This window comes from Centrocercus urophasianus, unplaced genomic scaffold, assembly GCF_019232065.1.
Source record: "Centrocercus urophasianus isolate 14NV4802_14NV808 unplaced genomic scaffold, USGS_Curo_1.0 seq_23, whole genome shotgun sequence".
NCBI classification, from domain to species: Eukaryota; Metazoa; Chordata; class Aves; order Galliformes; family Phasianidae; genus Centrocercus; species Centrocercus urophasianus.
The window spans coordinates 4,492,682-4,512,785 of NW_024884789.1; the positions used below are offsets into that span (position 1 = coordinate 4,492,682).

The following is a 20,104-nucleotide window of genomic DNA, read 5'->3' on the forward strand; positions in this document are numbered from 1 at the left end:
TGCGATGCATACTAACTCCCTACATCCTCACAGGGATAGGAGCTGCAGTGTGATTCTACTCCACAAAGGCATCCCATGAGAAGTGAGCTGTGGGGAAATGAACCTGGTCTAATAGCAAGTGGGTGCATTTTTGGCTGCTTGAATTCTGGGGCTGATCCACAGAGCTTCAGGGAAGATATGACTGAAAATTTCTAAATCCATCCAGCAGAAACCAGCCACATAAACCCCCTCTTGTTCACTGCAAGAGGAAAATAATGTGACATCTCCAAGTCTATTGATTTATTTCCATAAAACTATGATTTTTACTTGATTGCATGAAGTCCAATATAGTGGGATCACTGTCGTGTATTCAAGTAATTATGTCTTTTTTTTTTTTTTTTTTTTTGGACTGGCAAAAGATCCCCGTGATCCCCATGATCAGCAAAGAAAGGATGGGATATTTGAACTTGGGCACTCAAAACACATCAAAGCCAGGAGTCAGCTAAAATTATTTGCATTTTGTTATTGTTAGTCAGTGGGTGGCCAGGCTCATCATATTTAAAGGGCTGTTAATAACAATTTTGATTTGGGCCTGTAAAATATTTATTGCTGTTTGGTGGTTGTTTATAAATCTTAAGAGAGATATTTTTATGATTTAAAAATGAAATAGATATATGACAGACATTTCTCAAAAATGTTTTTTATAATTCCTGTGGTATTGGAATGACATGTGCAAACCATAAGGATATGATTTGATTATTTTATGTTTGGTTATCCAAATTCTAAAGCAAATAAACAGCATAAATAACAAAGAGACCATTTCTTTGTTCACAAATTCCTTTATCTGATAATCTCAGGCAGTATAAATAACTAAGGAAAGGTTTTATTATGTAATACTGCACAGCAATATAGCATTGCAGGTTCTTTGGGACAGTGAGTCTCTTTCTACAGTCCCCAGAACATTTTGGCTACTACTATAAACTTATTACAATCCGTTTCTCCACTATAGGGTTTTCTTACAGTACCTATAAAGGCCAAGCACCTGATAGTAGAATATCTCATTTATATAGCAATTTCCATTCCTCAGTGGTATGAATTTGTACGTATGTATCTGAGTGTGCACCAGATGGTTTACATTTGTTATGTATGCTGCTGTGAAAATCAATATGCATGTTTATTAGCAATTTATGATTTTCCATAAAAATATTAAAAAATGAATAATAATCACTTTTAGGGATAAAAAAAAAAACAAAAAACAAAAAACCAAAACAGGTCTAGTTTATCAGCTTGAAAATGAATGAAAAGTACTTTCTTACTGTGTTAATTAATTGCAGTTGACAAAAAGTAGGAGCCTTCACTCCTCCTTCCATGTTGCTAATTCCATCCCTCTCTCTCACTCTCTCCCCTCAATTAAATGTATGAGAGTGTCCCCTCCCCTTTTAGAAAGAAGCTTTTAGATTAATCATATTATCTTAAGGTTCCAAATCTCAATGCCTGCGTGACCTTTCTTCCGTTAGAATCCATTATCTTAAACTATCACAATAATCCTGGCTTTAGGGAGGGAGAGCGGGAAGCAAGAATCAAACCTAATAGATGGCAAATAAGATTAATCTATGATCTAAGTGCCGATTACACTTGGCCCTGCCCTTGAACACCCAGGTGTAACCTTGAAATTCACATCCGCTAAGACACTGCAATTGGATTGTGTGTCCCTGAAGGCCTGGAAGGGGCAGCTGGCCAAACTTTACCCATTATTCCCCAGTGAGCCATGAGCTGTCTCAGCCTGCAGCTCTCTTACTTGTGGAATTTGGCAGCGGCACAGCTGAATGTTTGTTTTGGGATGTTTAGCATTTTTTCAGATAAAATAGTTATTTTCAGGTCCTTAATTTTTGTTTGTCAGAAGCAAGCAGCCAGGGAATGGGTGAACTTTTACCTGGACCTCACAAGAGGAGAAAGCTCTCTTTTCAAAATCTGATAAGTCTGCAGAAGAAAACAGAGATATTTTCTTTCTTTATAGGTTGACCTATGGACTCTGCCAAAAAAAATCTTCCATGTGAACTTGAGTTTGCAAGGCCCTTTTTTCTTTCCCAAAAACTCCGCATTCTGAAAAAGGACATCTGTGACAAGATGGAACTTGGCACCAGTAACTTATGTACTATGGGTGAAGCATGCTCAGAAGAGGCAGACCCAGAAGTAATTTTTCATCAAATAACTTTTTAAAGCCATTATTAAAACTAGCATACATTTCCTCTGCTGCTGGCAGCTTCAATGGACAGGACAGGATTGATTTGGGTATGGCAGCAGAACTTTTTTCCTTATTTATATGTAAGGCCAGATTCTCAGCTGGGATGAAACAGTGCTAACTTGCTGGCTTTGCATTTATCCTGCCTGAGAGACGTCAGCTGGGGAGGTGGCAGTGATGATCAGCTGAAGCCATTTACCCTCCATCAGCTCCATGTGGAGGCAACATCTAAACCCTACGAGGAAGGGCCATATTTTTCTTTGTACCTCTCCTCGCACAGCAATACCCAGTGTGACAACAATTCAGGAGATAAAGAATTAGAAGGAAAACACAATGTAGGAAATGTCAACGTGAAGCACATCTGGTGGCTGGCTAACTTTACAACAGTCCTTTGGTAATCTCAAAATTATAGGGATATGGAAGAAGAAAAAGAAAGATAGAGGAAAAATCATACATATAACAGCTACTGCAGTGGTAGCCTGGCAGTATTGGAAGTTGTCTGGGAGGTAAAGCTTTACAGCTTCCAGTGGTGAATCCATCAGAGGACCAAGAGAGCCCCGACCTGCCAGGATACTAGGAGTGATGCTGGGAGATGTATGAAAGATGCAGTTCCCTTCATGCACAGAGAACTGTTGCTTTGCTGCTCCTTCACTTTCTTTGCCAGCTTATGAACGTTGGCTCTCATTGATGTTTTAAAAGCTTCCATTGCTGTGGCGACAATCTGTAAACAGCATGGTACAGTTTGTCACTATTTTCCTTGCCCAGAAGCTGGTCTAATAGGACTTTTGTGTGCTATGTGGGTATGTAAATAAAAGAGGAGATACCTGACCCAACTTTTATTTAATTTAAAAAGAAATCAATGAAAAAGGGGAAAAAAAAAGTTACAAAATGGACTGGCCAAGTGGACTTTGATCAAAAATTAAATCTGCTCTCACTAGTATTGATTAGTAACATAACTTCTCTCTCAATTCTCTTTGTGAGTACGTGAAAATCTACTGGTGCTAAAGGTGCCTGAACTTGTACTGTTGTGAAATGTTGCAATCGTGGGCTACCAGGCTAAATAATCAAAACAAGTATAAATCTGGTATAAGATCTCTATTAATTCTACAAAAAGGCTTCATAAAGTATTTGAATTTTATGGATATGTCTCTTAAGAGTCCTATAGGCTAAGCACCCAGCCACAAACTGAGCTTTCCTGAAATTGGAGTAACTGAAGAGCTGGATACCGTCCCATTCTGAGCAGTTGATCCGGTCTGCAGGCAGCTATGAACCAGTAGCTGGGACACTCTGAAATATGGAGTGTAAAGCAAAACTTGTAGACAAGAATGAGGATGATGATGGGCTGCCAGGAGGATGCCCAGGATGTGTGGTGATACCTAGAAACAACCAGAATACACCAACGCTGTGTCTTCTGTCCAGAGAGGGTTAACTTGCACTTGCAGCAGGCAGCGTCATGCCATTAAGTCAGGGAGAGTAATGAAATTTCATTTAATTTGTCAGGAAGAAAGTGCTAATGTTAAAAGGCATTTAATAAAAAGGGGGAGATTCTTTGAAAGGAAGCCTTTAAGTAATTACTTCAAGTGTCTTAGGCCTACTCACCAGAATATTTACATTAGTGTCTCCCAGCGCCAAAGTGTAATTAAATTAGTGCAGCATTTACATTCCGTCCTGGTTTTTTAGAAGTGTGATTTTATTAACAATTCTCCAAAAAAAAAAAAAAAAAAAAAAAAAAAGGAAAGCCAGTCTTGATTTAATCAAATCAGGTGTTAGTATTTTTGGTAATTTTTTCACTGAGAAAACTGTCTTGGAGAAGGTGGAGCAAAGGAAAGAAAACTTGATGTAAGTTTTGAGTTCTACTTGGAGAAATGCCGTTTCTTTTCTCTGCCCTGGGACTGAAGTGGAAAACTCTGTCCAACACTGTACAGACTACAAGAGTCACTTGGTGGAGTTTTGAGTGTAAATCTGTTTTTTTTTTTGTTTGTTTGTTTGTTTTTTGTTTTTTGTTTTCTTTTTTGTTTTTTTTTGACAAAATGCCGAGGTGCATGTGTGAGAAGGACAGACGAAGATAGAGTACCGAAGATGGCATCAGAATGAAGAAATAAGACATAGCCTGGGGGTTGCTCATCTCATGGTGATGAACCAGACTTAACATCAGGACATAAGAAACTGTAGAATACTGGAAAATCTGCTTTGCATTTTTAACTGCTAAAAATTATTTTTTTTGGGGAAAATGTATATGTAAGACCCTTCCAGAATAGGACAACTTTTCCACCCTGGAGTAAATGGAATATGTTCTATTTTCCTTAGCTTCATCAGAAACATGGCATCTTAAAAGTCAATTAAAAAACAAAAGAGAGAGAGAGAGAAAGAGATAAAGAATAGATTAGTTCATTACACACAGCCACTACCGGAAGACACTGGAAATGCATAGCCAAAAAAGAAAAAAAAACAGTGGAACATTCAAAAAATTACCTCTGAATTTATTTGACCACTGCACATCTCTTTGCTCAAAAGCATAGCTCTGTGCTTCCATCACAAAGTAACTGATGTCTTCTAGTTGTTAAATTCAGCTGGGACACACATTCACGTCCCTGAAAGAAATTAAGCAAAACAGAGATTTAAAGACACCTTCATTTTTCTTCATTATCTAGAGATAAATTGGTTGATTTAGTTTTATTTTATGTGGAAGTTCATTGATTAGAAATGTATTTTGAATTATGATGAATAAAAGTAAACTAAGAAACATTTTCCAGAGTTGCATCAGAACAGTACCTATAGCTATATAAAACCTAAAGCCATTGTAACTGCTGCACAACTTCCACCTCAGACATGGGGTTCAGGTCTCATCTGTGTCTATTTATCAGCCAGGGTCTCTGGCAAATTATATGCAAGTATCTAGCAAAGTAAATTCTTGTTTCCTTTGTTTGTTTTCAGGTAGTCCTGCATCTTGTAAATGGCTCTGGGTGAATCCGGAGAATTGCATGTGATTTGTCAGGTAAAATATTATTTTAAAAATAATTTGACTGAATGTTCACCAATTCAGAGAGTTTAAGGGTCCTTCATTAGCCCTTGATTTTCACCACATTTGGTTTGTCTGTAAGTGACTCAGAGAGACGTTCTAGCAAGAGTGAAACTTACCAAACTGAAAAATTAACATGCACAGAAATTAAAAGCTCTCTCCACCCTGCAGACTTTGTGGCTGGGAAAAATCATTTGCTTTTGCTGCTACTTCTTTGAGCAACTGCAGTGGGGGTGGCCAAGTTTTGGTGCTAAATCAAAGGATTTTGCAGGATAACAATAGCTGAGCTATTGGTAGGGGAAGAGCATGCATTTGTGACTCCATCCTAGATACAATGGTTTCCTCTTCCTGTGGTACAGTGGATTCAAAGGGAATCTAAAAACTCAAAGATCCTAGAAAAATATTTCAGCTGGGGGGAAACTGTCCAGTGTGTCACTGAAATGGTGACAAGCTGACACTCTCAGAAGGAAAAGACAAAAGAAAAAAACCAGAAAACAACCAGCCAAAAACATAAAGCAATGCATTCTGCTTCTTCCTGCCAGGGTTGTGATGTTATTTACAACTTTGTTAGTTCTCTTGTATGTGTTTGGTTCAAAGTGGCTTTTTTAATTTTTCCGGTGCTCCAGAGTCTTCACAACCTTTGAAGGGTGACTGACTAAGAGCTGTGGTTTGAGATTGCTGCTTGAGTCATAGCGAACACATTTTAAAGAGATCCTGGCAGGGACACAGGCTGGTCAAGATAGCCTGGATGATACTGAAGTGGTTGGAAGTGGATCTGGATGGATTGAACTCATGGCTCACTCAGAATCAAAATCATAAAAGCATGGCATGGTTTCAGTTGGAAAGGACCCTTAAAGGCCATCTAGTCCAACTCATCTGCAATGAACAGGGACATCTACAGCTTGATCAGAGTGCTCAGAGGAGGGAAAGGACAATAAAAGTATTTGTACACAAAAATACTCTGAGCCACAGAGGTAAGTGAGCTCTCAACATTCTTCACGTCCCATTGGGAGTTTTCAGTTCAGTCTGTGGGCAATCATAGATGCCCACTAAACCACATCTTCATTGTCGTTACCTTAAAGGATACCCATCCTATCCTCACCTCTCACAACTAATTTCTATATCATTTCATGTGTTTGAATTTATTCTATTCTTGATGCCTGTGGTATTGGATTATTGATTGCAGAGGTTTATCTGTGAACAAAAAACATGTGGTGATGTATGCTAGGATTGGCACCATCTAACTATGGCATGTCTGCACTGTTCCTCCAAAGAAAACCTACCAACCATTTCAGAGGCAGAGATTACTGAATTCTGTGTCTATTTGTATGTGGTTCAAAATAAGCCCCTGGTGTTTGAGGAAGGTAAAACACATTTCATGCTGCAGCCCTTTTGATTGCACATCTGTGAGAGAAATGGTGCTTTGAGGCTGCAGCCCAAGGCCGTGCAGGCCTTCGTGCTGAGCAGCACGATGTTCCTGATTAGGGCAGGAATAAATCCATCCTGAGTGCAAAAGAATTACATGATCTGGAGAAAATGGAACTTTCTGAACGTTGAGAACTTCTGAAATGCTGTACTTTTCCTATAGATGCCTAAGCAGGAGCTAATCTCTTTCAGAGATCTGGTCTTCTCTCTTAAAAACACATTTTTTTATGGTAGAACAGCTGTTGTTGCTTCTGTTGTGATGATCTGGGTGAAAAGTTTGGTAACAGAGAGAGAAGCTTAAAAAAAAAAAAAAGCAGAAGGCAAAAAAACTCAGAAAAAATGCCTCCCCAAACCCACCCACTGAAAAAAAACCTTCTGCTCTGGCATTCCAGAGACATACAGCTTCTAGTGTTTTTTAATGCAATTAAAACAAATGCTGACGTTATTTATAACTAAATTACTGGCAGGAAAAACAACTAATGACCAAAACCCACATTTGTACAATTAAAAAAAAAAAAGAGTAAGAATATCCTAAAGGGAATGATTTGTAAGGATGTGGTTAAACCTATTTATACCCTGGGTTCTATTTGTTTTACAGCCAGCGGTGCACGAACAACATGAAAGGTTATCTTTGACAAGGTTTTAGCTATTATTTTCTTCCAGTGAAATGGTATTTCTTGAGAAAAAAAGGTCTTCAGAACAAAATAACAATAAATCCTGATTTAGATACATAAAGCTGCCATCGATATCACATAATATCAGTGTTCTTTCTCACTCGATACAGGCGTTTTTAAGATAAATGGTAAAACTGAACTGGAAATCCATCTGGCCAGCTGCCTGATCTAATGAATAACCCCACTTTGGCTCCTGCAATGTAAGCAGAAAGAGTTCTCTCCCGGCCGCTTTCGTCTGTCATGAATCTACAAGACAGCCGACATAATATCTGGGCGACAACAGCGTGCTAACAGTGCAGTGACTTCCATTTTCTTTGCTTTCTATTGATTTTCACTTAATAACTGGCGAAATACTAAACGTCCGCCCTGAGTACCTAATAAATCCTGCCTGAGCTTTTTATTGAGGAGAATTTAATAAAAACAACCATTGTGGCTGAGGGATTTTTCTTCTGGACAGAACACGGTGAGGGGTGGGTAGTGTGTGTGAGTAAGGGGGGAGAGACATTTGAATTTTCTAATTTTTTTTTTGCAAGCTTTTCCCCCCTCCCTTCTCGTCACTGCCCTCTTGAGGACTCAACATCATTTGTTTCAGAGAAACTTGGTTTCTTTCCTTTGCTTATGTTTTCTCATTGTCCAGAGATGGCCACAGCACATGCACGTGTAGTCACAAGACAGAGAAGAAGGGTGTTTACAGAAGGAAGACACTTCCATCACGACCATTCTACTCTCCCACATTTGCTTCTTCAATCTGATTTCAATTTTGATAATTGTTATGAAGGTTCTCTAATTGCCAAGTGCAGGGGCTGTCAGAATTCTACAGTAACACGCTTTTTATTGTCCCATTTTACAGCTGTTTTACGTTTGACACTTGACACGCAGGCGTGAAGATCCCCTGTCGTATTGGTTGGCTACTGTAACAAAATGGCATTTTTAAGTTATACGAAGTGTTAAATCTGCATCCAGTTAAAACCATAACAAAACAAAACCCGGTGGTTTCTAAGTTGACAATCCTAATTGTTAGCTTGGGAAAAAAAAAAAAAAAAGCTGGAAAAACAAAAGTAAAAGGCCCCAAACCCTCTTTCTCTAGCTGTCCACCAAGCATGCGTATGAATGTTGATATATATGTTATATGCAGTTTTCTTTTCTGAAGATGAATCAGGAGAGACCGGGATGACATTCCTAAGTACAACATATTATTTCCTTTGTATAACCTCCTGGAATGGCTCTCTTTGCCAATAAACTCAACGGAGTTCCTATTATACAAAGCTGCTCTTTTAAAGCATTTGACAGTTTTTATTTTAATTGACACAGAGGCAGTTTCAAAGTCATTGGGTTTAATGAACAATCATCTTAGCATTTGCCTGCTCAAATCCTCTTATTCCCAGCAGTTCACAGTAAAGTTTATTCTAACAGTTGAAATTAAAAAAGGAGAGAGAGGCAAGTAGAAATGTTGAGGAGCTTATATAAAAATCTGTGAATCTCAAGTTTTGTGCAGTGCTGTTATGAAAACTACTCAGCCGTGCAAAGCAATAAGAGGTTTAATTACTCATTGGTAGTCCCTCTGCTGCTCCTGATGTGGTGTGTGGTGTTGCAGAGGCCTGGGAGAGATAATTGAGGCATATGGGTGGAGTACAGCACTGATTTGGCAGCTCGTTTATTTTTTTCTTTTGTGTGTGTGTGCGCCACTGACTGTGTCACTTCTCCTATGGGATGGAAGGTGCAACAGTTCATTGTGGAAAAGTATCAGTTGATGACAGATCCTGGTTCAAGCTGTGCAAGGATCTTGTAGCTGTGGGATGGGGTTCAAGTTCCAGAGAGGATGGATGGTCTCATGAGACTTTCACGTGACTTGTGCCTGACACTGGGAGAGTATTGTGGAGGGAGTGGGGTGTCTCCTGGTGTTCTGGCAAGTCTACACTATCTTAATCTCATGGTCACAAGAAATAGCTTGAGAATGAACCAAAAAGATCAGTTTTCAGGTTTGGCTTAATCAATCCAGTTTAGACACTACTGGGCTCAATAGTCTAGAATTTATTGTCTCTTAATAGGCATAACACTAGTGACAGTTATGGTCTTACCCATCTATGAGGTATGATGGGGGTAAAGAAAATCACACAGTCATTGAACCTACCAAATCTGGGCCCAAAAGCCAACGCAGAAGGAGTTTTCAAATCCAGAAATTCTGAAGTTCATTTCTGGTTTGATAACCATTTTTATGTGAATTAGTTCATGAACCAGTTCCATGTGGCAACTCCGTGAGTATCAGAAAGTACTAAAATTTCTGCTCTGGTTTATTGCTGAATGCTAATGATATTCAGCAGCTGGAAATTAAAAGGGACACACTTGTGGGATGCGACCAAATTACCCTTCACAGCTAACCTTCAAGTGCTACCTGTCTTTAGAGATTGCAGACCTCTTTCCTAAACCAAAATCTTTTTGCAGTTTTTACCAAACGGATAAAACCAGAAAAAAGAAAAAAAAAAAAAATATCATGATCTAAATGGAGTAATAGAGTGACAGGACATATTTGCATTCTGAATAGATTAGCTGGTCTTTTAAATATTTATTTGTGTCTATTTTCAAAGTCCTTGATTCTCTGAAATTTTCCAAACACTTCTGATTTGACAGACTGGGAAATCTGTCTGCAGTTCCAATTATACTTGAAAAGATACATACAAATGATTTGACAAGTTAAAAATTAGCAGCAAGTTCTATACCTAGCTAGATTTTGTAAGCAGCAGTCATAATTCATGATACTTCATTCTAAAGTTCATGTAAATTCTGTGTGTGTGGGATCCTTTAATTGGTAAGCATAAAGGTGTATTGCTATTCACCTAATGTATTCTATTGCTCAACAAAAGGTTGTTGTAGTGAGCTCTGATTGTGACAAATGATTTACTATTAGGAACATTCTGTAATTATTGTTCGGTGGTACCACAGACCGATACATCATTAACATGATAGACGACCTTTTATATCAGCAAAAATAACTAAATTAATAAAAATGGCTTCATTCCAAACCCTGTCAGAAAGCCAATACTCGAAACAATCAAGTATCAGTGATACCTGAAAAGACCAGAGTTATATTTTTGTTAAGCAAATCTTATTGTTTGAGCAATAACATTGACATGTGCTGTAGAATGGGGGGCTGGATTTTCAGCTGCTGTGAATCAATAGTCTAATTAATTCTATTTAAGAAGAGCCACACTACTCCACATCTGTGAGGGGTATGATATGTTGGATTTTATTGTGTTGCTAAAGGGAGGTATGATGCAAATGAAGTGTCAGAAAACTTTTCAAGAATTCTGGGAACTGCTGCAAGTGCTTAGGCTTGCTGGTTCTTCAGACAGATTTTGTTCCCACTTGCATCCACGCAAATCCAGTGTGACTCTACTAAATGAAATACTTCCTCCAAATTTACACCGGTGTCATTTGAGTTTGCAGAGGCCAGACTAACTCTTAAACCATGACAATTTAGAAGAGCGCCCAAAGACTTGATTTTTTTTTTTTCTACCACAGATAAAAAAATTTAGACCGTTCTGGGCAATTCTTCTATTGTATGGTATTCCTACATTCATCCTTTCATTCCAGATGAATTCCTTCCTCTTGTCATTTCCACCAAGCCACTCACTACCAAGGTAACTCACAAAAAAATTTAAATAGGTAAACCAGACTCAGTAGGACAGCTGCTAAATGCTCAGTGTCATGTATATCTCTATTTTTTCACTCCTGGTCTTGTTTGAGTGTAAGTTTCCTTTGGCAGGGACTGTTCTGTGTATGGACGTTTCACACCTAGCTTTCTCAGTTGTCTGTGTAGACAGCACAAGGATAAATATGGCGAACAAATATTAGGTGACTGGATCACAATGTGCTGCATGAGGTTTACTTCACCATAATAAATTCTCAGGGCGTTTTTACAGTGACATGCTGAAAGAAGAGCAAAAAACCAATTAATGCTCAGGTCACTGTGTTCTAATAGGTAAGGAGCAAGTTTTTGGGACTATTCCTTCAGCAGCTGTGTTACTAACTCACTGCGTAACCTTCAGCAAATCCCTTTATTGCATCTCTGTAAAATATTGGTAATGAATTTACGTTTTGTAAAGTGCTGGTGGATCCACAGATGAAAAGCACTATATAAGCTAAGTGTTATTAATGTGATTCACTCAGTGAAATGAAATCTCTGTTGAGAAAAATACTGTTCTGTAAAATTTATATTTAAAGTCACATATTTTACAGCACGAAGAGAATTAAGGTTGTGTCACTGTTTCCAACATATAAACTATATTTAGCAATTTATTCCTTGGCTTCTCTCTAAGTAAAAGAAAACAGCTTGATGCTTAAAAATAACGTTTCGTAGGCTTGACATCCGTAATTTGGACCTGAATGTTTTTTAAACAATTATTTAAAAGAATGAAAAATCTCGTTCTGCTCATATAGAATAAATTTTAATTCTAGCAAGGGCCATATGTATGAAGATTAGCCATTTATCTTGAATAGTTATTTCAATTTCATATGAACACTGCTACAGAAAAATGTTTCTGATGTCAACCATTTCTTTATTTTCTTTTAATGCACAGCTTGCCTTTTCTGTTGCATTCTGTGAAACAGTGGTGTAGTGTTTGAATACTGGGCAGCTCAGTTTTTTAGTGAAACTTCTCTAATTTTACTGCTGAGATGGTCTAAGCTGCAAAAGGTTATACAAACCACATAAACGTTGGGAAGTATATTAGACTCTTAATAATCTTTTGATTTTATTAATTGATATTACCTATAATATATTGAAGGAAATTGATTCAGTCATCTAAGTTTTAACCCAATATTCGTCTTTCTTTCTAGGTAGCTCTATTATTCCTGAGCTTCTCTCATAATTCATTTGCAAACATTTTTTGTATAAGAAGCTCCTGCTTCGCAGTGGTTTTGCCAGGAACGAAGCCCAACTTTTTTGAGTCAGTTACTTGGGAGTTATCACTGGAATCTAGGGAAGAAAGAAAAAGCTTTTATGGAACTTTATCACATAATATAACTAGTCAAGGTAAGAAGAATGTGGATTTTATCTCAGGAGAAACATTCTGATTAAGAAAACCAACCAAACAGCCGAACAAAAGGTTGATCTAAGGACAAGGTTTGTCTCTTTGGCTACTGCTTGCCAATATTATTACCAGAGACACTAGAGTGATCTTAGCCATTGCCTCTTATGTGAAGGTCGGACTAAACTGACGCCTTTTTCTTCTAGTTTTGACGTGTGAATAGCAACTCTAAGCACATATCACTTGATCTTTATTTGAATTTATTCCCATTATATTTATCTTATTTTTTATAGAAATCTGTTTGGTCCACTACGATGTTCAAAAATCCTTTGAGGAACTTGAAGAAATGCTGGAACACACAGCTATTTTCTTCTACTAGATCCAGATCCAGATGGATAGAACGCCCTATTGTGAATGCCTGGCCACTAGACAACATTAGCTTCACAAAAGGTCTGGAGGCTATAGTTAACCTGGAAAAGCATAGCTCTGAACTGGAAACCGAGAGAATCTACAGCAAAATGTAAATGTGAACTCATGTGAGTGAGGAGGTGAAGCACTGTTCTGTAAAGAAAAGCATGCAACAGCCCCTGGAGCCATGGCCCTGTTGATTAAGGCACTAGTGTGAACTTTCTTTGTAGCAAGGTGTGTAGATGCTTTTAATTTCAATATAATAAAAGGAAATTAGGCAGGTATCAAGACTATTTCTATTTTCCAGCAACAAAAAGAAAAAGCAAGCCTTGTTATTTGAGCATTTTCTTACATGGAGATATTAAATAAATCTTGTGGCTTATTTTTCTTTTTTTTGAATAGGTCCTTATTTTCCAGATTTTACACTCAAAGAGATATACTTTATTCAGCTCTTCTAGACCAAGGCTGGACTCCTTCCTAGCCATAGACAGAGATTCTTTGAAATTGTTTTCAAAGTCCAGTGCTGGCTGAAACTATTTTAGGTCTTGTCTTTGCTACCTTGGCCCTATCTGAAAGGAAGAAGTTTGCCCTTGAAAGAGAGTTAAACTGCTGTGATTCACCGACTTGGAAGAATTGCAGGATGCTGACTGCCTGAAGTGGTGCCTCCCGCTGGACCAGTGCAAGTTTCCTTCCTTCTTGTCTGACCAAGCCATTAAGAAGTTAGTCAGTTCCCTGAAGGTTACTTCCAAGGAATCTACAAAAAGGAAATATCCAGCCCTGGAAAGGTAATTTACCTAGACAGGATTTGAAATGCAAGGTACTCAGTTGAGGGAAGAAAGTCCTATATCCCATCTGGCTGCAAGAATGCAGCTTCACAAGCTTTTTATCCCATGAGCTAACAACTGCAGACATTCAACTGGGAGATGTCCTATAAAATCTGAAGTACTTGGAGATCCACATTTTCTCTCATCTGGCCTGTTCAAGTCAGAACTGTGGTGCATCGGTGTTCTCAGAGAAACAGTTTTGGGTAAAGCAGCATCCTCCTTTTGAGAATGGTTTGAATCCTCATCTGTGTGTGATGTCTCCTGAACAGCAGCTATTTTTGACTTGGTCGAGGCACACGTGGGAGGAAATGCCAGCTAGTCTGCCTTCGGAGACTAGCTGTAACTTGCTTCCTTTGTTCTTAAGAAGCAGATCCCCAGCTGGTGTGAAATGGCATTTCAGAAGTGCTACTCCTGTGAGAAGCCAGTCCTAAAGCCTGCCACACTGATGGAGCCCTTTGCTCAGAAGCAAGTCTCTGGGCCAAAGTATGTTTTACTTTACCCAGAAACAGTGATGTTATTTGAAATCAAAGAGACTTTTAGGCTGAGGAAAGTGTGCTCAATATGTGATTTTTAGGGTCAGAGATAGAATGAGAGAATTTCCTTTTACTTCCTTCTCCTTTTTTAAATCCGAGTTTACTCTGGAGGAAAATGCAATAGAAAGTAATTTATAAAGGGATAGAGTGACTGCACAGAAATTCTAGTCTGAATTTGCCCCTTCGGTCCCTTTTGCAAATGAAATTAGTCAATTAAGCAAGACAGGATTGGCCCACAGGATGGCTATAGTTTAAAATATGTTTTTTCCCATCACTTCTTTCTCACTCCAGCCACACAACAACACAATAGCACATGCAGAAATGTTGAAGATATCTTCATAAAACAACCCCTCAAAAATGAAAACAATAAAACCAGCCCCCTCCAAAACACACGTGCATACAAATCAAAAGAAAAAGTAATCGGCCCAAAAAAGTGTCTCCTAAGTGTCAGTATAATGAAAAACCTTGACAACCATCTGAAAACCCATTCAATACCCAGATGCCTCTTCATTTCAAGTTTTGGGAACATTTACCTGCTTGTTCAATATACTGGGCTTAAAGCATGCAAAATGATGCAACAGGAGGAGTTTGTGAAAACTCCTTATTCCAATCTCCATTATGAATTCAGAAAGTGAAGTTTCGTAGATCAGGTGTACAAGTTGCTTCCTTTTCTTTCCTCCTTGCTTCGCTCAGTCACCGTGCCTGTTTCCTATCTATTAATGATTTTCTTTCAGGATTTGATCTTCACTGTGCTCTGCTGATACAACATGGCTCTACAAGTGCTGGATATTCTCATTGTGAAAAAGAATATGCCTGATTTATGTATTTATTCTTTTATTATTATTATTATTGTTGTTGTTGTTGTTGTTGTTATTGTAAATGGCCAAGCTTAATTCAGCTGCATTATTTTGCTTCATGAAGGGAAATCAAGGTTTCCAAATAATCATTTATGCTCTTGGAAGTTTCTGGAATCCTCCACACACCACAATGTATTTATATACTGCTGGGGAAATGTAAGCCACGTAGCATGTATGCTGAAAGTCAAAACCTAGGACATATTTGTGTTCTAGTTCCAAGAACTGTCCTTTTCTGTGATGGTCAAGCAGAAAGGGAACAGCAGTGAAGATTTATGAAAATTTGTCTGCTCACCTGGGGAGAAAGGAACACTTTCTTGTTCTGGTCAATGATATTTCATCCTTTACACCATTCTTATGACTCAAGGCTGTCTACAACATGATAGTTTAAAAGGACTCTTCCTTCCTCGGGTGCAGCTCTGATATGGATGCATAAATGCATCAGAATTTTGTTAAGTCTGAAACACACTCTTTCTCACAATTTTTGATGTTAAAGATAGAGCTGTCTCTCGCAACACAACAGGCCTCAGACTTTCACAGCTCCAAGACATAGATGTCTGATTACTTAAGCTCTATTTGAAATTAAATTCCAGCCTCAGGGGCATTTTGATAATAAATTCATTTAGGGAAGAATTTTCTTTCATAGACACAAACATCCTCTGCAGCCATGCTCTGTGCCTGTATATCTGCACAGAAAATTTCAGGGTACTTTCCCCACATTTCTTCTTCCTCTATTCTGTTCTACAGTTTGCCTACCTGATTCACCACTTCTTTTGGCAGGTAATACCTTCCCGCACTTGACTTAGCTTTATTGCACTTCCAAGTTTTCCTCCAGCTAAGCATGTCTACATCACTCCTTAAATCTGCCTTGGAGGATGCCAGTACATCTGAGCCTTCTTTTCACCTCTTAATCTTAGTCTCTTTTTCATAGCAGTGCTGAGTGCTAAAAGTGACTTTTTGTTGCTTCTCCCCAGCATCTTCCTTATTTGAGGGATGCAGAGAGAGGAATTAGAAAGCAAGCTGGAAGTGAGACACACAGAGTTGACACTGGCTGAAGCCGGGTTCTCACTGAGCACCATGGGTGGGGAGAAAGGAGAGTTCAAGACAACTCATGGGTGAGTTTGGCCTGAGTCCTGATCCTGAGCTGATACTTGTCACATGTGGAAAAAAAGAGAATTTCAGAAGAAATAGAGATTTTGCCTTCCTTGCAGAGAAAGAGGACAGGTAAATAGAATTTTAAAAATGAGGCTGAGAGAAGTGAGTATTCTGCTGGCATTCATTCCCCCAGGAATCATTTCTGATCCTGTAGTTTTGTTTCTAACAAATTTAGAACCATATTTTCCTGTTGCTGTATTTCAACCTTCATTTGATACCAGGCTACAGTGGCTTATAACAGTGATCAAAATGAATGTTGAATTCCCAAGGACTTTACTGAGGTTGCTGTACCCAACACTTAGAGAAGCATTTCAAAAAGGAGACTAAGGATTATTATTCCCATTTTGTGGATACACTGTAATATTATTGCAGACATCAAAACAAAAGATTGTCTTGCACATATTTCTTGTACATAGGAAACCAAACAGAGAGGTGGAAATCTCAAGATAAAGGATATTCCAGCAAATTTGTAGACTGCTTCCAGCAAAAAGATAAGCGCTCCATCTTCTGTGGTTTGCCTCCACTTGATTTCACAGATTAACCTCAGCCAGGAAAAGGCAGAGAACATTGATGAAGGACTTGCAGGAGTTTTCCTTGTAGCTAAATTCTGCTATCAACCACTTCTCAGGAAATTTTGTTTACAGGGACTGGAGTTTAGCACTGCATTTGCATTCAATGATAATGATTTTCTTTTAGTCCAGCTGGGATAACTGCAAAGATAGTGCCCAACTGCAACTACATCGAAGGGAGAGTGCAAAACAGATTGCACTTCTATGACAAGTGGAGCAGTGGGAAGGCAAAATGATCAAGAAGAATCCTCACTGTTAGAGCCATAACAAGGACTCTCGATTATGCAGGTTAAAATAACTTCGTGGCAGTGCCTTCTATCCACTTTTATTATCATTTCCAAGCATGGCACTTTTTTTTTTTTTTTTTTTTTTTTTTTTTTTTTTTTTTTTTTTTAAAGCAGGTAAAGCTTTGAAAAAATAGCCCGGATCTTTAGATAGAATTGAATGTTCTGTGACTTTAAATGAAAGCTCCACTGTTGTTGGGCAAATAAATTTAAACCACTTAACATGGCAGAGAAGGTCAGGCAAGCTTATTATAGTGATCATAGCGTTACAGCTATTGCGATTGACCGCTGCTCTTTGGAATCACCAATAATCAGAGGCCGCAAGCTGTGTTTGCAGAGAAAGGTCATCATTCATTTTTTTCGAAGCATTAATATCTTTTGTTTGTTTGGCTCAACATGAAACAGGAATCGATAGAGGTAATTCACAGAGCAATTAGCCCCTCATCTGTCAAACGGTGTCTGGGTGTATTTAACAAAAAGACCTTTGGAAAGGTTTAAAAAGGAGGAAAGTGCCTGTACAATCAACAATTTATATTTTCTACATGACACATTGTGTATGTATCTGTGAAGAGAAGGGACCTTGGGACTAAAAAAATATACATAAAACATGCTGTAAATCTGTACTCAGACTTTGAAAACCCACAGTGAGACAAACTGTTAACTGACTTGGAAAAGTTTTCCATGCTGTTCTTAGCAAAGATAAAAATTTTCTATCTGAGGCTCAGGGAACAAGTTAGACAGTTGTTCAAAAACTTGTTGGATTAATTACATGAAAGAGAATGAGGCTGCCTGTAAAACATATGAGGGCAGAGACAGAGGCAAAAGGTCTCTTGCAGCCCCGCTCTTACAGTTCAGGGTATTTCAAGTCTCTCTCCTTTTTTTCTTTCTTTCTTTCATTTTTTATTAATTTCCCAAAGACTTTTCTGTACTGGGACACTTGGGTGAATTAGGAAAATGGAGAAAAAGCTCAGAAATCAGAAGATAAGTTATTCCTCTGTTACACTTATGCAGCCTTTATATAAGCACTGGTGAACTCTCAAATTTGAGAGACTAAAGTGGTCTGGGAGGAAAAAGCTACAGCAGATCAAGGCCACTTTATTTCCGAATATGAGTGTCTCCCAGGGGATTTAATACACTTAAAGAGCTGGCTGTACAATATCTGTGTTTGGTGGTAGAAGACTGGCAAGGAGCACACAGACTATTAAAAGAAGGGTGTATTTTAGAGGTATCATAAAAGGTTTGGAGGTCGTCCCAGAAGTTCAGATGCTTATTCCAGATAAAAATTTGGCTATCTCAGCCTCCAAAGAATAAGTAGCTGGACTTTATTAGATGAGTAACTGGAGGGTAAGTTTTGCTCAGTTTTTTGTCTCATTGCTGAAATTCAATATAGCATCAGGGAGTTGGTGGAAGCTAAAACCTCCTCCGGAGTTCACGACAGTTAAAGTGGATTTTTAAAGTCTCACCAGACAGCTTAGGATTTTTATTAATTGGTACTTTCATATTCTTGCTGATTTTTCACCTTTCCTGGAGCATTAAAGTTTTTTCCTTATTTCTTTGTCTTAAGGCACAGAAAGTGCTGTGGAGGCCACCAATAGATAACAGGGTTAGTTTTGCTTAATTGAAGCCTTCAGTTGAATCTTTGGTGCTGTAGGCCTGTGAAAATGTGCATACAATTCAGTGTGTTTCTAGCATGGTAGTATACACCAAGGTCTTCAGGTATGGAAAGGTGTGTTAAGCCATCTTTCCTACTATGTCAGGTTCTCATCATGTTCCTTAAAGCATCAACCCTGTATCGTTGTCAAAAGCACCAAAGAAACATGATGGAAAAGCAATAAAAAAACACCGACTTCTCAGGCACTGTTGATACTTCAAAGTTGCTTCTGGTTTCTATTTATTTTCCTTTATCTGAGTCCTACTTGTTTTCAACCAAAATTTATATGATTTTGTTTTGAGCCTTTTATTAACCAAAAATACTGGCTGAAATTGAGACTTACTTTATAGATGCTCAATTTAAATTGCAGTGAAATTGGGAGATTTTATTCATGACATCAAAAAGCTCATCAGCGATCAGTGAAGCTTTAGTCAGATATTGTGAGAATAACATGAAAAATTCAAATGTTATTGTTCTAGCAAGGATGTGTTATTTAATTCCAAAGAAAATGTAGACTAAAATATTCCAGCTATCTTTCCATTAGCTAGATCTTAAGGTTTTTTTTAATCTTCAAAATTCAATTTATATAGTGAACTACAAAATCATAAATGAATTGAATTTTGCTCTCTCAATCGATTTTCTAATCATCTGATCACCATGTCACATTTCTAGTACTGCAGCATTATTTGACAACTGTTTTGGAAGTTTCTCAGCTTCTTTATTTTATTTTCCTCCTAGATACCGTCATAAGTCCCAACAGCAATTCTGGGCTTCAGCTAAGAACAGATAAACCAAAACCCCTTTGTTAGTCCATACAGGCCTTTAAAATAATATTAGAAGCTAAACAGCCAATGAATTTTCTCAAGTATTTCACTGATTCATGACATATTTTATTTTATGGTGCTGCTCAGACAGTTTGAGAAACTTTATTAAAAATACTTTCAAATTCGAGGGCAATCAGTGGTCTGTGAGATTATGGCAGGTGGCCTTCAAAGTGCTATTATCTTTGTGCTCAAACTTCTATTATCTTTGTGGTGTTTTTTCAATTAAAAGCTTGATTAAGTATGCTTGGTGGTTCATGACAAATCTGGAGTGCTGACACTGCTCTGTTTGCCCCCAGAGTGTGAGAATCTATGCTCTAGAAGAGGATTATATTCCTTTTGCTTTTAATAATGGTGAGTTAAATTCTTGCAGTGTCTTCTGTGATTTTTCTCTGATTTTATGAATCTATTCTTAGATTTAGCAAGATGGATAGGCTGCCGGGGACTGTGTTACTCTGTTATTGTCACTGAGGTAGGATAGTCCATCAGCAAAACACCTCTTAAATATCAGTCCTGGCTATCATCCAGTGAAAACCAAGACATGCTATTGAACAACACTTAGGACCAAATCTTTCTTCCTCCTCTGCCACCACTAAGCAAATTCGTTAAAGGTCTTGGCCTGTATTTAAAATAACATGA

General features: G+C 38.1%; 2 long non-coding RNA genes across 7 annotated transcripts in view; both read left to right on the forward strand.

Annotated features, from left to right (window-relative positions):
* The window catches only part of LOC122163423, a 267,157-nt gene extending 259,361 nt beyond the window's left edge, over positions 1–7,796 (forward strand). For 3 of the 6 annotated variants that reach the window (XR_006169904.1, XR_006169902.1, XR_006169906.1), the window contains exons 7-10: positions 1,997–2,271; positions 5,156–5,216; positions 5,867–6,214; positions 7,450–7,796. This is a non-coding gene — a long non-coding RNA (uncharacterized LOC122163423). Of the gene's footprint in view, positions 1–33; positions 119–1,996; positions 2,272–5,155; positions 5,217–5,866; positions 6,215–7,449 lie in introns of all 6 variants that reach the window. The other 3 variants (XR_006169905.1, XR_006169903.1, XR_006169907.1) reach the window with 3 other exon arrangements.
* Positions 7,797–10,859: 3,063 nt separating this feature from the next.
* On the forward strand, positions 10,860–13,417 carry LOC122163425. Its single transcript, XR_006169910.1, has 3 exons — positions 10,860–10,977; positions 12,176–12,371; positions 12,660–13,417. It is a non-coding gene; the product is annotated as an uncharacterized LOC122163425 (long non-coding RNA).
* The last annotated feature ends 6,687 nt before the right edge of the window (positions 13,418–20,104 follow it).